We start from the raw sequence: 13,160 nt of genomic DNA on the forward strand, positions 1-13,160 counted from the left end.
ATGACTTCCTAAGTCATAATGCTTACCTGTCAATACAATATTACACAGTTTACTTCTACGTGGTTCTTGGTCTTCAGGTACTGAGTAAGGGAAACATTGCATGTCTTCTTCAAGCAGAGAAACTGTACATTTAGCTTCCAAAGCCTTGATTTCTGGCTACAGTCGATCATCAGTTGCCTGGGTACCTGAAATTGATGTTCTTTCATTTTTCCTTTCTCTATGTCTTTTCTTTCTGTTTCCTCCTTTCACTCCTGATGCTGCATGGTTGTTTAGGTAACAGGATGAAGGTGACCTGGGTACTACAGAGATACAGCTAGCTTCCAAAAGCTTTGCTGCCACTTCAGTTAGTAAATGATTATGTCCAGAGGTTTCCCATATTTACTGATTTGTAAGATTAAAACCCCAATTAAGATGATTATCAGTGAGATCAGTTATGATAATAGACAATATATGATTAAGAAGGGTATAGCCAGCTAGTAGTATATGCATTAAAATAAATGAAATTAGGTAAATCCAGTTTAAAGCGAAATACAATTTTCGATTGTATTACATAATAAATACTAGCGTAACGTTCTGGATAGCTGAAACCCACACCACTTATCATGTTCCAACAAAATCCATACAAGAATAGTCTCACACACATACACACACAACCATAATCACACTCACACACAAGCTAGCTAAATAAGGTCCAGGTAATATGAAGACTATCAGTCATACCTTGTGGTTAAATGTAATCCTAAAAGCACAGTATTTTTATAGTGTATGTATTACTGTTTGATACTGTATCATATATGTTTTTAATTTTGTGAATTTCTGTTTCAGATTTTAGTTTTATCTAAGAAAAAATAAAATCATAATGTTGAACTTGTTAATAGCAATCAAAATGTATGTATTTATCATGTTACATTTTCAACTGTTAGTCCCTAACTAGATTTGAGGAGTTTAGTAAGCACAGCTTTGCAGGATCAGAAAAAGGATTATATTTTTTAAAGAAAGTTGTCATTTACATGTCTGTGTATGCAACAGCTTTTAGGATCTCTGCAGTGTAATGTGTAGTTCCCCTGTGAAAATTCCCATATCTGAAAGCATATTATTAAATATGCATATGCACTAAATATGCATATTGTTTATCATTTAACACTAAATACAGCAGATATTTGCCTTATTGGTGCATTATATATTACATTGCGTTTAGGAACCCGGGAGCCGGTTTAGTTTGCTTCCAGGAAATGATTGAACACTCACTGCATAGAGCTGCACGATTTTTTTAAAAATGTCTTCAACGAAAAAGACCCCAGCTGCATCAAAGATCAGAAATATTTCTGCAAAACATTGTTCTGTCTAGTACAAAAAGTGTCTGTCTGTAACTTTTTACATTATTATTTTTTTTTATTTTCTTTGATTCACTGATGGTGAAAATAGAACGTCTTTAAAAGGTTGTTATTAAAAATAAATAAATAAATAAATAAACTAATTTAGCATTTTTACTGTTTTCCTGGTTAGCATTTAAATATTTAGGAACAACTTGTTGTATAATAACTAGAGAAAATGATAAGTTTTTAATGCGACAACACTATTTTTGTCACTTTAATATGTTTTTTTTTTTTTTTTTTTTTTTTTTTTTTTTTAAATCATGAAATGTATTGAAATGTCTTTTTTTAAGACAGTGAAATTTTGTAACAAAAATGATGCTGTGCGCGCAGTCCTTTTATGCCCTTCGGGGCGGAGTCATGATTGCATCACAGGCTCTGCCAGCAGCTTTGGTATAGAATATTCAGGTGTTGGGGTCTTTAGAAGATAAACACCCGCTAGGTAATGGTTACATTTTGTACTTGCAAGGGAACAAGAAAGTTTTCCAGAGGCTGCGTGTTGGATGACCAAGGTGCTCTAACCGCAGGGCAATTCATGGCTCTGGTTTTGTCATGCAATACCACAGTATATGTTTATTTAACCGCAGCAGTTGGAATTTTCCATTTACGTGACGACCTGCAAATACAAATACAAACCGAAGGGGGAGGGGGGCATACTGTCCCTGTTTGTTCTCAGCTGCCTCAGTGTCAAGGAGTTTGAACTGCTTCTACCTCACCAGGTAAACTATTCCATGTATTACTGTTTAAGAATAGTGCGTGCCCAGTTTTGGTTGTATAGTGTAGGGAGTAACATATTACATGTAACGCTTTACTGAAATCTGATTGCATTTTTCTGCAGCTTATAACTAATGGTTCCTTTTTCAAATAGGTAACTAAATGTGGTAGCGGATTCAATTGAAAAAAATAACACTTTTTCGTTACATTAAAAAAAAAAAAAAAAAAAAAAAAAAAAAAAAAAACTATGGCTAAGGCATAACATCATAAAGCGTTTTGACGACGCAAACCTTGCATGTCACATGACCAAACCGGAAAAAAAAGATTTCTATAAAATGTATTTGTCACTGTAACTAATTATAAAGTAATTAAGGTCAGTTTTGTTAAATTACTTAAGGTGGTGTGAAAATCTGTTATAAATCATGTATTAAAAAATCAACCAATCACCGTTACAGAGTTGCCCATTTGTCATTTCATTTGATCCTGTGTACAGATTATTTTCTGTGCATGGAAACAGTTGTAATTTCTACGTACCAGTTTGTGTGATTTATAATAAGTTTATAAAAAGCATAATGCATTGTGTGTAGGGTGCCTTCCTGAGCTTTACGGACTTCAGAGGGACAAAGTCAACGCTCAGATTGACAAGCTCTCTGCTTTCAAAACAGGCACAGGTGACATTGGTAAATACTAGTAGCCTAGCTCTCAGACCAGTAAAAAGACCCCCTTCAAAGGTGGCCCCCTGTTTTACAGTCCCAATTTTCTCCTTGGCAATGTAAAGTCACCTAAAATATTAAGACCACCCCTATACATCTACAGTCCCAAAGATATCAATCCTTGGTTAATTGACCTTCCTGATAATACATTTCGAATAAGTGACCTTTCTAACAACAGCAAGCTGCTGTAACCTACCAACCATCGCTACAGCGGCCCCTACTGGCCAGGCGCCTGGGGTGCTCACACGGACACCTGCAGAGCTGGCATTTATCCTACAGAGGCCGGGAGCTCCCTGAATCTACTCTCAATATCCTGGGTGTTAAAAGAAGTTGGCTTGGTCATGGGATCACCCACTGAATGAGTTCTCCTGAGCTGTGTGGGGAAATGGATATTCCAGAAAATGGGGGGTATAATAATTGGGCAGACTGCAAAAACAACTCTTAAAACGTCGATGCATGTTCATTCGCACATTAGCTTTTGTTGTTTAAATGCAGTTGTCAATAAAGTGTTAATCGGTGAATTTAAACGAATAACATTTTACAGTCAAAATCCTGCTGTATTAATTCGTTACAACAAACTGTTTGTGCCTTCACTATCAAGACCACCTTTCTGTTAAGGTTCCTTGACTGGTCCTATAAAGAGATTTCAATGTTTATGCTTTCAGCTATGGCCAAAAGTTTTACATCACCTAGAATTTTAGGATTGAGACATACTGCCTGTCATACCTGTTTACGTTTCAAAGAAGCTGTTCACAGCTAACAGCTTTCAAAGAATGTCAGTCATTTTTCTAATGTGTAGGTTCAAGCAGAGAAGACTGGGGCACAGGCAGCTAAAGTGCTCCCTCCTAGCGCCTTCACAACATGCTTGAAATCCTGGACTTATCTTTGTAGATGCGTGTTCGCCTTCGGGTAGTGTTGTTTCTAATGTAATCACTGATTCAGCCCCAGTGTTTACAGCTGTTTTCAGAACTAATTGAGGCACACAGGGTTCGCTGTTATGGCAACTCCGTATATAGAAGAAAACCAAACCTCTTAACTAGTGAAAGATAACCTTCAAGTAGGATGCATGTGAGGATACAATCTGCTTTATTTGCACATTTCTTTGGCAGAAATGCATACATTTGAAATGGGATCTATCTACGCCATAAAATATTTGAGCTAAAGATGCAAACAAAAAAGACCAAGAACTGTATATAACTATATATAAAATTATGTGTGTAAAATTAATTCCATATATGTGATGGCTTGTGCAGTTCTAGTTTTTCACCTACCAGTCATCTCCATTATACTCGCATCACGCTGGTAAGAACCACTGAATCTATCATAGCACACTGCATAGCTACAGATTATATGCTGATGTTGTTAAAATAAAGCAATAACACTCACATGGCAGCAGCCACTTAACATGAACAAGACTTCCCCTGTGAGCTGCATTCTGTAGACCTTCTTTAGCTGTCTCCTGAACACGCTCACTGGCCTGCCTGGTTAAAAATGCAGCCACAATTCAAGCCACTGTTCTAAGAGTAGGATAATGGTCTCAGTTTATCAGATTAGTTTCAAGGACTGTGCTTTGCACTAGTCAGTTCTCTGTCAGCTGCTTATGCCTCTCTTCTTTAACAAGTCCTTCTGAATGTTTATTGTTTTTTCCACTTATTGTCTGGATCATTTTGATTCACAAGTCGTCAGTCATAATTAGGCTTTCTGGTTTTAGGTTTTACCCACAATGATAAAACACCCCTGAAAAGGAAAACACAGTGTTGCTCTTATAAACCCTAAAGGAAGACTGGAGATGAATTTAGTGATGAGTTTACTGTTGCAATAGAGGTACAGCATTGGCTGTGATACCCATAGCTAGTACTGGACTCTGGAAGTACTGTCAGCCAATACTAGAGTATACTAGTCAGTTCACTTACATTTACAAAGACCCGTTTTTGGCCGTCTTCAAAAAGTCAGAACATTTCTTAGAAAAATATCAATCAGCTGAGAAATAAAACCAAAAGCATTCCTCAGCTTTTGGGAGCTTCCAACACATGAAAAAAACGTGTCTCTTGAGCATCACCATCCCTCCTGCAACAAAGCTGAAATGGTGATCATAATGACCGGCTAATGCTTGAACAGAAATCCAGCAGTGTGGGTGGCAGGAGGGAGCATGACCTGGATGAACTGTTGGCAGGTTCCGTTTGTGAATCTGTTGTGAAGATTATGAAATATTTTATCAGCTTTCCACAAAAAGTTCAATCAAGCAGTTATCAGACTAGGAAAAATAATGCAAGCCCCTCCTGTCCTTTTAACTGGCAGAACACTCCAGATCATCTACACCACCCTCATGCTGGATGACTTGTTTAGAAATAAAAGGAATGTTGCCAAAAGGTTATCAAGTTTTCACAGTGCAGTGTTGTGTTATTGCTGAAGGGCGATGCCAGTAAGGTGAGGATTGACATCAAAGGAAACATTAAAATCAAATGTAAAGAGATCTGTGTTAAGGTCAATGCACACAGAATCTGTTTATTTATCTGAGCATAACGTATGACATTTCATATTATCTTAGCCTTTTCAGTGTCAGGTCCTTTTACTGCCTCTACTAATTTGCTAATGACTGTGTGAGGTCCCATCAGAAATATTTTGTTAAATAAGCCACATCAGCTCCCATCAGGAATATATTGGTAAATAAGCCACATTATGTTCTTGTGTTATATACATACAGGATGTAGTCTTCTTTGTTCAAGACTGAATAGATTCAATTATTTTAGCCTGTCTGCATATGACATGCCTTTTAAACCAGGAATAATTCTGGTCGCTCTTTTCTGCACTCTTTCTAGACCAGCAATATCCTTTTTATAGCGATGTGAACAGAACTGAACACAATATTCTAGATGAAGTCTTACTAATGCATTGTAAAGTTTTAACATTACTTCCCTTGATTTAAAACAACACTTTTTACTATATATCCAAGCATTTTGTTGGCCTTTTTGTAGCTTCCCCACATTGTCTAGATGAAGACATTTCTGAGTAAACATAAACTCCTAGATATTTTTTCATAGATTCCTTCTTCAATTTCAGTATCTCCCATATGGTATTTATAATGTACATTTTTATTGCCTGCATGCAGTACCTTACACTTTTCTATATTACATGTCATTTGCCCTGTGTCTGCCCATTTCTGAATCTTGTCTAGATCATTTTGAATGACATTTGCTGCTGCAATGGTGTTTGCCACTCCTATGTTTGTGTTGGTTGCAAATTTAATAAGTTTGCTTACTATACCAGAATCTAAGTCATTAATGTAGATTAGGAATAGCAGAGGACCTAATACTGATCCCTGTGGTACTCCACTGGTTACCTTTTTGAGATTTCTCCTCTAATCAATGCCATCAGAGAAGACACTCATAATTTCCAGACCATGTTGTCGAATATGTACCAGTGTTGATCATAGTTGTGTCAATAGCAATTTTTTTACAGTTTTATAGATGTGGCAGTTTTCAAATCTGTCACTTCAGGTGTGAAGGAACCGAACAAGATAGCAGGATCAACCAACGATCATTTGGGTTCGGTTTTACAATGTTTAGTAAGGAATTTGTGAAAGGAAGGGGGAAGGGGGGAATGTTTCAGTACACCATTAGGTTGGGTCAGATGTCCAGGGGCAGTGGGAGGATGGTAGAAGAAGGGCAATGCCTGCTTGCTTGCTAGGTCGTAAATTTCAGGTTGAAGTGAACATAACAACCGCAACGGAGGGGGCAATCATGCCCCACAGCTATCCTCTATTGGTTGAGTATATGAGTTTACGGGGTAGGGATGGATGAATTGTCTGCTGCGTGCCAAATCCTGATAGGAGCAGGGGATTTTATGTAGAAAAACTATATAACCCATGTATGTGCTTTACCCCGGTAGAATACACTAGTTACTGATGAAGTGACTGTTATTCTCCGGAGCGCTCTGTATTTTGATGACCACTGCAGTGTGATTGATTGTCTCTGATCGTCGCTGCACTTCATTTTGTGACCCTACAGGTGTGTATGATCCTGTCACCCAATGAAAAACCGCATCGCTTCTGGTGTGTAGTGGCCTTTATAAACTGACCGGTCAACCAAACACCCCACTCTGAGCCGGAGGTATGTAATCACTCATTACTGCATCAAGAAATGTATCCAAACAAAGGTGAGGCAGATTTCAAACAAGTGTGGGCAATTTTAGTAGGAACATTTTAGTTTTAAACAAAGGACAGCATTTTTCTAAGCCAAAGGAGGCTGATATCAAAGCAACTATTCATGTTGTTTTCTCCAGATATCACTGCAATACCATCAGGCTATTAGGTTGAAGCATAACGCTAAGGTTATAAAAACCAGCACCATGGTCTCAGGGCAGCTTTCCCAAGCCTCAGCTAAAGCACTGTTTAGATCATACAATACTGTAGCTGTGGCACAAAAACATGAAAAAACAAAATTGGGCAGGGCAGCAACAGAAAATAAAACAATGTGAGGTGTTTTGTAATATTTTCGTAGCCTTGGTGCTACTGTTAAAGATGGGATTGATTTTGCAATCAAGCAGTTGTGTTTTTTTTTTGTTTATATTGCACTTGAGTGTTATTGCACTTTTCACAGTGTTATCTTTTATTCAAGCACAGCACAATCTCAGGGTGTGTAACTCCTTTCATGCATTGGGGCTTCTAACTGATATCAAGCTCCATGCAGTGTGTATAGATGAAGGATCTGATTTACAGTCTCGGACACCAGCATTGGCACACTACAGCCTACATTATCTACACCGTAAGATAATTCAAGAAAACATGTAAACCACAAGCATTTAGTGAACATTCGCCACTAATTACTACGACAAAGACTAAAATACACAATTTGTGGTAGTTTAGCAAACAAAACTTCATTAAAATATTTGTTCCTGACAAAAGTATTGCCTCCCATGGTTTAGTATTTCGTGTGTATGGTTTTTCAATGAATGAACATATATTTTTAATTAGTTCAATTACATTTTTACAGACTGTTAATGTCAAGGTGCCAATACAAAACTACTGTCTAATGTTCAGTAAATGCTTGTGTGTAACTCTTGAATTATCTTATATTAAGGGTAGGGTGTCAGTATTTTTGTCTGTGATTGTATACATTGTTAAGCTTAACCCATTGTATCCTGGACTCCTTTGTGGTTGTCGTGCAACTTATCCACTGAAAAAGGACCTCTGTGGCACCAGGAGTATCTACACACAAAAACATTTCTTCTTCTTCCTAAATTGTTATTTACAACCAGTACATAAGATGGTATTGGTGTGTCACAGTACAACCAGGTTGCAGTGCTGTTTCTAAATTTAATTCCAGTTCTTCATTTGGAACCAATACTAGCATGGTTTAGATTGCATTTTAAAACAAAGCCAATACCCAAATCCCATGACAACCTGGGTGGTTAGATCTTACTTCTATTACATCACCATGACGTCATCGCTATTCTAAAAACACAACAGCGCTCTCCAGTTTGTGTAATGTACACACCCCATGCTGAAGGGCATGTTAAAGGCTTGGTAACTTACATAATACCCATGCACCCAGCTGTTATTACTAACACATTACTTACAGCCTTCATACTGCTGAATCCCAGGTTGATTATTGTGCAATAACGGAATTTAAATTTAAAGGTGCAGTTATTTGGTCCTTTGACCCTATGGACTATCTAAGAAACAAGAGGTTCACTATGAGGGGCAATGCTCCTTCCGAGTTCTGTTTAGATGCCAAAAAAGCATTTCCGTGATTTAAGAAGTAACTACAGGGTGCACACAATGTAAGAGGCGATAGTAATCTTTCAATTGGACTACATTGTCTATGACTATGTTATAATAGAGTGGGGGTCTGCAAGGACACTTAGGGGGGCAAATCTGGTGCTATGGCACGAGAATCTAGCCCCAGTTTACATAATATTGCGCCAACAACATTACATTCTGGTGTCAGTAGACAAGTAAAAAAAATGTATTATGTATTTTTTAATTCCTTAGCAACCTTATGTAACCCCCTTCAGCAAAGCAGGTTATTTGTTTAGCTACGGTAGAGTGACTGAGCTCTTTAGGACCGCACCATTTTCTTTATTCTATAGTGTTTGTTGCCCTTTAAACTGAACTGCATTTACTTAGCAATATAATCTATGTTACTATAATAAACCCAATCATTGTTGTTATAGTATACTATTGGTGTGTAATTTGTTTGTGTATATATGTTAAACTTGGTATAATTGTTAATACTCTTACCACTGTAATACTCCCCTGTACAGTTAAATAATATTTTGAGTTAACTAGAAAAAAAAAAGGTTTTTGGGGTCATTATAATATTGAAGTGAAGTTTTGCCTGTGTTGCTGCACAATACCTCTTCAAAACTACAGCTGGAGAGTTAAGGTGGGGGATCCTATATTCCCCTGGAGGCACCACGTGTTCAAGCCGCATTTTTACACAAACACCCAGGCCGCCGAGACCTCTACAACACCAGAGAGAACAGCGGGTAAGGGGCTCCTGTTTACCATCACACCTGCTGCATATTATGCGATACAAAAATAAACCCCTTACACTTAGATGTTGTGAAAAGTGTTGAATTTAAATCAAGGGAAGTAATCTTAAAACTGTACAATGCACTAGTAAGACCTCATCTTGAATATTGTGTGCAGTTCTGGTCACCTCGCTATAAAAAAGATATTGCTGCTCTAGAAAGAGTGCAAAGAAGAGCAACCAGAATTATTCCGGGTTTAAAAGGCATGTCATATGCAGACAGGCTAAAAGAATTGAATCTGTTTAGTCTTGAACAAAGAAGACTGCGTGGCGACCTAATTCAATCATTCAAAATTCTAAAAGGTATTGACAGTGTCGACCCTAGGGACTTTTTCAGCCTGAAAAAAGAAACAAGGACCAGGGGCATTCAGAACAGAAAATAGGAGGCACTTTTTTACACAGAGAATTGTGAGGGTCTGGAATCAACTCCCCAGTAATGTTGTTGAAGCTGACTCCCTGGGATCCTTCAAGAAGCTGCTTGATGAGATTTTGGGATCAATAAGCTACTAACAACCAAACGAGCAAGATGGGCCGAATGGCCTCCTCTCGTTTGTAAACTTTCTTATGTTCTTATGTTCTTATGATGATAGTTTTTCATTGTGTCGGACTGTAACACAAAACCCTAAAAATGAATTGAAGACCGGGGGTGGGGAGGGGGGCATGATAATTTAGCACCAGTCGGCTTTCTGCTGCTACACTTTCAAAACAGTTTATCATCAACTTTCAAAACAATTTGTACCCCAGACACTATATAGCAATTATATGACAACAGTTTTTCTCTTACCTCGCTTTGGGGTCCTGTTTCTTCAATTAAAGTTAGTTGATTGATGCTTTTGTTTGACTTCAACCAAATCTGTCATTTGGCTTGGCGACAGGCTATGCCAGGGGAGGCCAGCCCTGGTCCTGGAGAGTCGCAAGATCTTCTGGTTTTCGTTCCACCTGAGTTCTCGATTACTTAATTGAACTAATTATGTTTTTAATTGGTCAACACTAAAAAATGTCCCAGGTCTTTAGCCATTAAAGATTTAAAGATACCCAGAAGACCTGCAGGATTATGTGTCTCCAGGACCAGAGCTGGTCACCCCTGGGCTATGCTAGTGGACTGTTTATGACATGTGCTTGTCCAAACTGTCCTGTCATCTCACATAACAGGATCTGGAATACCACAGTCATATAATTAAGCACAAAGTTTAGGGCTTGTGGATATACAGGGAAATAAACTGATGTCTTTATTATTTAGTTTTTGGAAATAAGAATGATTAATTCTCTGTTACTTCTACTGATTAATAAAGGAAAACATTGTCTGTGGATAATCTTACTTACTTAATATACATTATTTTGTTTCAGGGAAAACACTGGATTCTACAAACCCCAAACAAAACTGCATTTCAACAAAAGCCAACTCACAGGTATCAGTAGCCAAGCCCTAAAAATATCCACTGTCACAACCTTGGTTAGCACTTTATCCATCTATCCACATGAGCTCCTTGTAAGCCTACACAGGCATTCCTGCATTATTACAGTACACACTTGCAAGACGCCTACAGTTGCATTAAAAGTTATGCTTGGCTTGTTTTCAATTCCAGCCCACGCTATATATGAACGAATGGAAAAATGCATATTGTGTTTTGGTTATTGGCATATTGTGTTTTTTTTAGTATATTCTTGCTTATGTTAATCTACCACAACTTGCGGAACAGTAACGGAAACCTTTGCTGTGAGTGTAATCATCTCCCAGCTGCATTCTAACTATAATGTGATGAAAGATGTCCTAACCACAACATGTTCCATGACCTGGCACAACATTTCAACTCAGTGTTTAGTACTGTAGTGTACACAAAGGAAACCTGGGGAGGATAAACTTTTCAATTTCTGCTTCTGTTTCATTAAGAATGTAGACACAACACACGCAAAACACCTCCGCAGAAATGGATAGTGGAGAGACTGTGCTTTGATGGCAATCAACTTGAACTTAAATCTGCAGCAGGGAATCTTGGAGTTATCTTTGATCCCAAGCTCTTTTGACTCTCACAGCCATGCGATTACAAAAAACTCCTATTTTGAGCTTGGGCATATTTCTAGAATTGGAGCCTTGCTGTCTCAAAGGATGCAGAGATCCTGATTGGCACTTTTGATTGATTATTGAAAATCTCTCTTTATAGGCCATCCTGATTCTACCATTTCACGACTTCAGCTTCTCCAAAACTCTACTGCCCATCTCTTCACACAAACTAAACCATGCCAGCACATTAGCCCTGTCTTGGTATCCCTACACTGGCTGCCTGTTAAGCACAGCATTGAGTTTAAAGTCCTATAAGGCTTGTTGGGAATTTGGCCCTGGTTACTCTGTGAGCTGCTGAAGCCGTCCACTCTGGGTCTTTCTTTTCATTCCTCTCACTCAGCTCTACTCTCTGCTCTTTCTTTCAACTGCTCTCTTTCTAATCAGACACTGAAATTCATTCCCTGGGAGTATTCGCCTGGCAGACTCGCTTTCAATTGTTAAAGTAGGTTAAAGACCAACCTTTTCGATTTGGCTTGTTCTTAATTGTTCAGCGCCTTGTGATAACTCTGTTATGAAGGGCGCAATATAAAAACCTATTGTATTGTATTGTACAGTACAAATGTTTTTTAGGTTTAATATTGGCTTTTGGGAAACAACTTTTCTCCAGTAAAAAAGTTGTATATGCTTTTTTTTAAGCATGTACTATGCAGTAAGGGTAGCGAAACAGCCTCTTGTTTATCTTACAGATTGTGCTGCTGATCTTAACTCACCAATGATTCAGTGACAGCAGCAGCACGTGATGCCAGTGCTGTAGCCTGTAAGGCAAGTGTCAGGTGCACATTAGTCATAGAAAATGAAGATATTGTGTAATGTACTTGAACTAGAATGTGTGAATCAATAGATACTGAAACTGTATGGACTCAGAGTATATTTTAAACCTTCACATACAGTGTACAGTACCTATGAGCCAAAATAAACTCACCATGTTTTAAACTGGATAAAGAGGACTTGGGGCCTCGGGTGAGGCTGGGCGATACCGTGATGTACAGCGTTACCTTGACTACCAAACACAGGATGTGACTGGAGGCTGGTTTTAAGAAGGCTATAATTGGCATCTTTAGGAAGTGAATGCTGTAGATGTCTGCTGATGGGGTATTTAATCATATTTCAAGGAATTTCTTCTTTGAGTTGTCATAAGGATGAACTCAAACTAAAAATACAGCAGCTACAACAAATTCCCACTCCCCCCAATAACAGGGCCCATGATAGAATGTGAGTAAAACGACTAGGTGGAGTTCTTGTTATCACACACTGGGCATTTTGGAGGCAGGAGTATATTGCCCATTATAAAATATAAATGGTTATACATTAGCTTTATCTTTTGCATTATTACTATTGATGAATTATCAACATTATCCAAGTGATTCTATACTTATCTTTAATTAATAACTTGTTTCAATCTATTATACAACTGTCAATTATGTAGACTGATTGTGACTTCTTAATTTGTTGGTTAACATCTGCTACTTTGTCTGTAAAACAAGCACTCTGTTAGTGGCTCTCTATACCCTCATGAAGGCTTTGTAGCTGAAACGTTGCTTTCTTTCTCAATACATTTTGAAAACTTTTAGGAGTATGTTTGAGTGTATGGCTTCCCTTTTTCTTTGGCATGCTTACATTATCACATATATAATTAGAGTTGTGATGAAAGTGTGAGTTATTGAGGTAACATAATCTGGCAGTGTATGGAGGCTCTCTGTCTGTCTGTCTGTCCGTCCGGCAGCTGCCTCAATGTCACCCTTTTTCAAGCCCTTGTCAAACTTTT

At 38.0% G+C, this 13,160-nt stretch overlaps 1 long non-coding RNA gene across 1 annotated transcript; it reads left to right on the plus strand.

Annotated features, from left to right (window-relative positions):
* Window positions 1-1,792: 1,792 nt before the first annotated feature.
* On the plus strand, window positions 1,793-11,810 carry LOC121298455. The gene is made up of 3 exons (XR_005947280.1): window positions 1,793-2,092; window positions 6,808-6,909; window positions 10,681-11,810. It is a non-coding gene; the product is annotated as an uncharacterized LOC121298455 (long non-coding RNA).
* Window positions 11,811-13,160: the final 1,350 nt, after the last annotated feature.

The sequence above is a fragment of the Polyodon spathula genome, chromosome 23 (genome assembly GCF_017654505.1).
Source record: "Polyodon spathula isolate WHYD16114869_AA chromosome 23, ASM1765450v1, whole genome shotgun sequence".
Lineage (NCBI taxonomy): Eukaryota > Metazoa > Chordata > Actinopteri > Acipenseriformes > Polyodontidae > Polyodon > Polyodon spathula.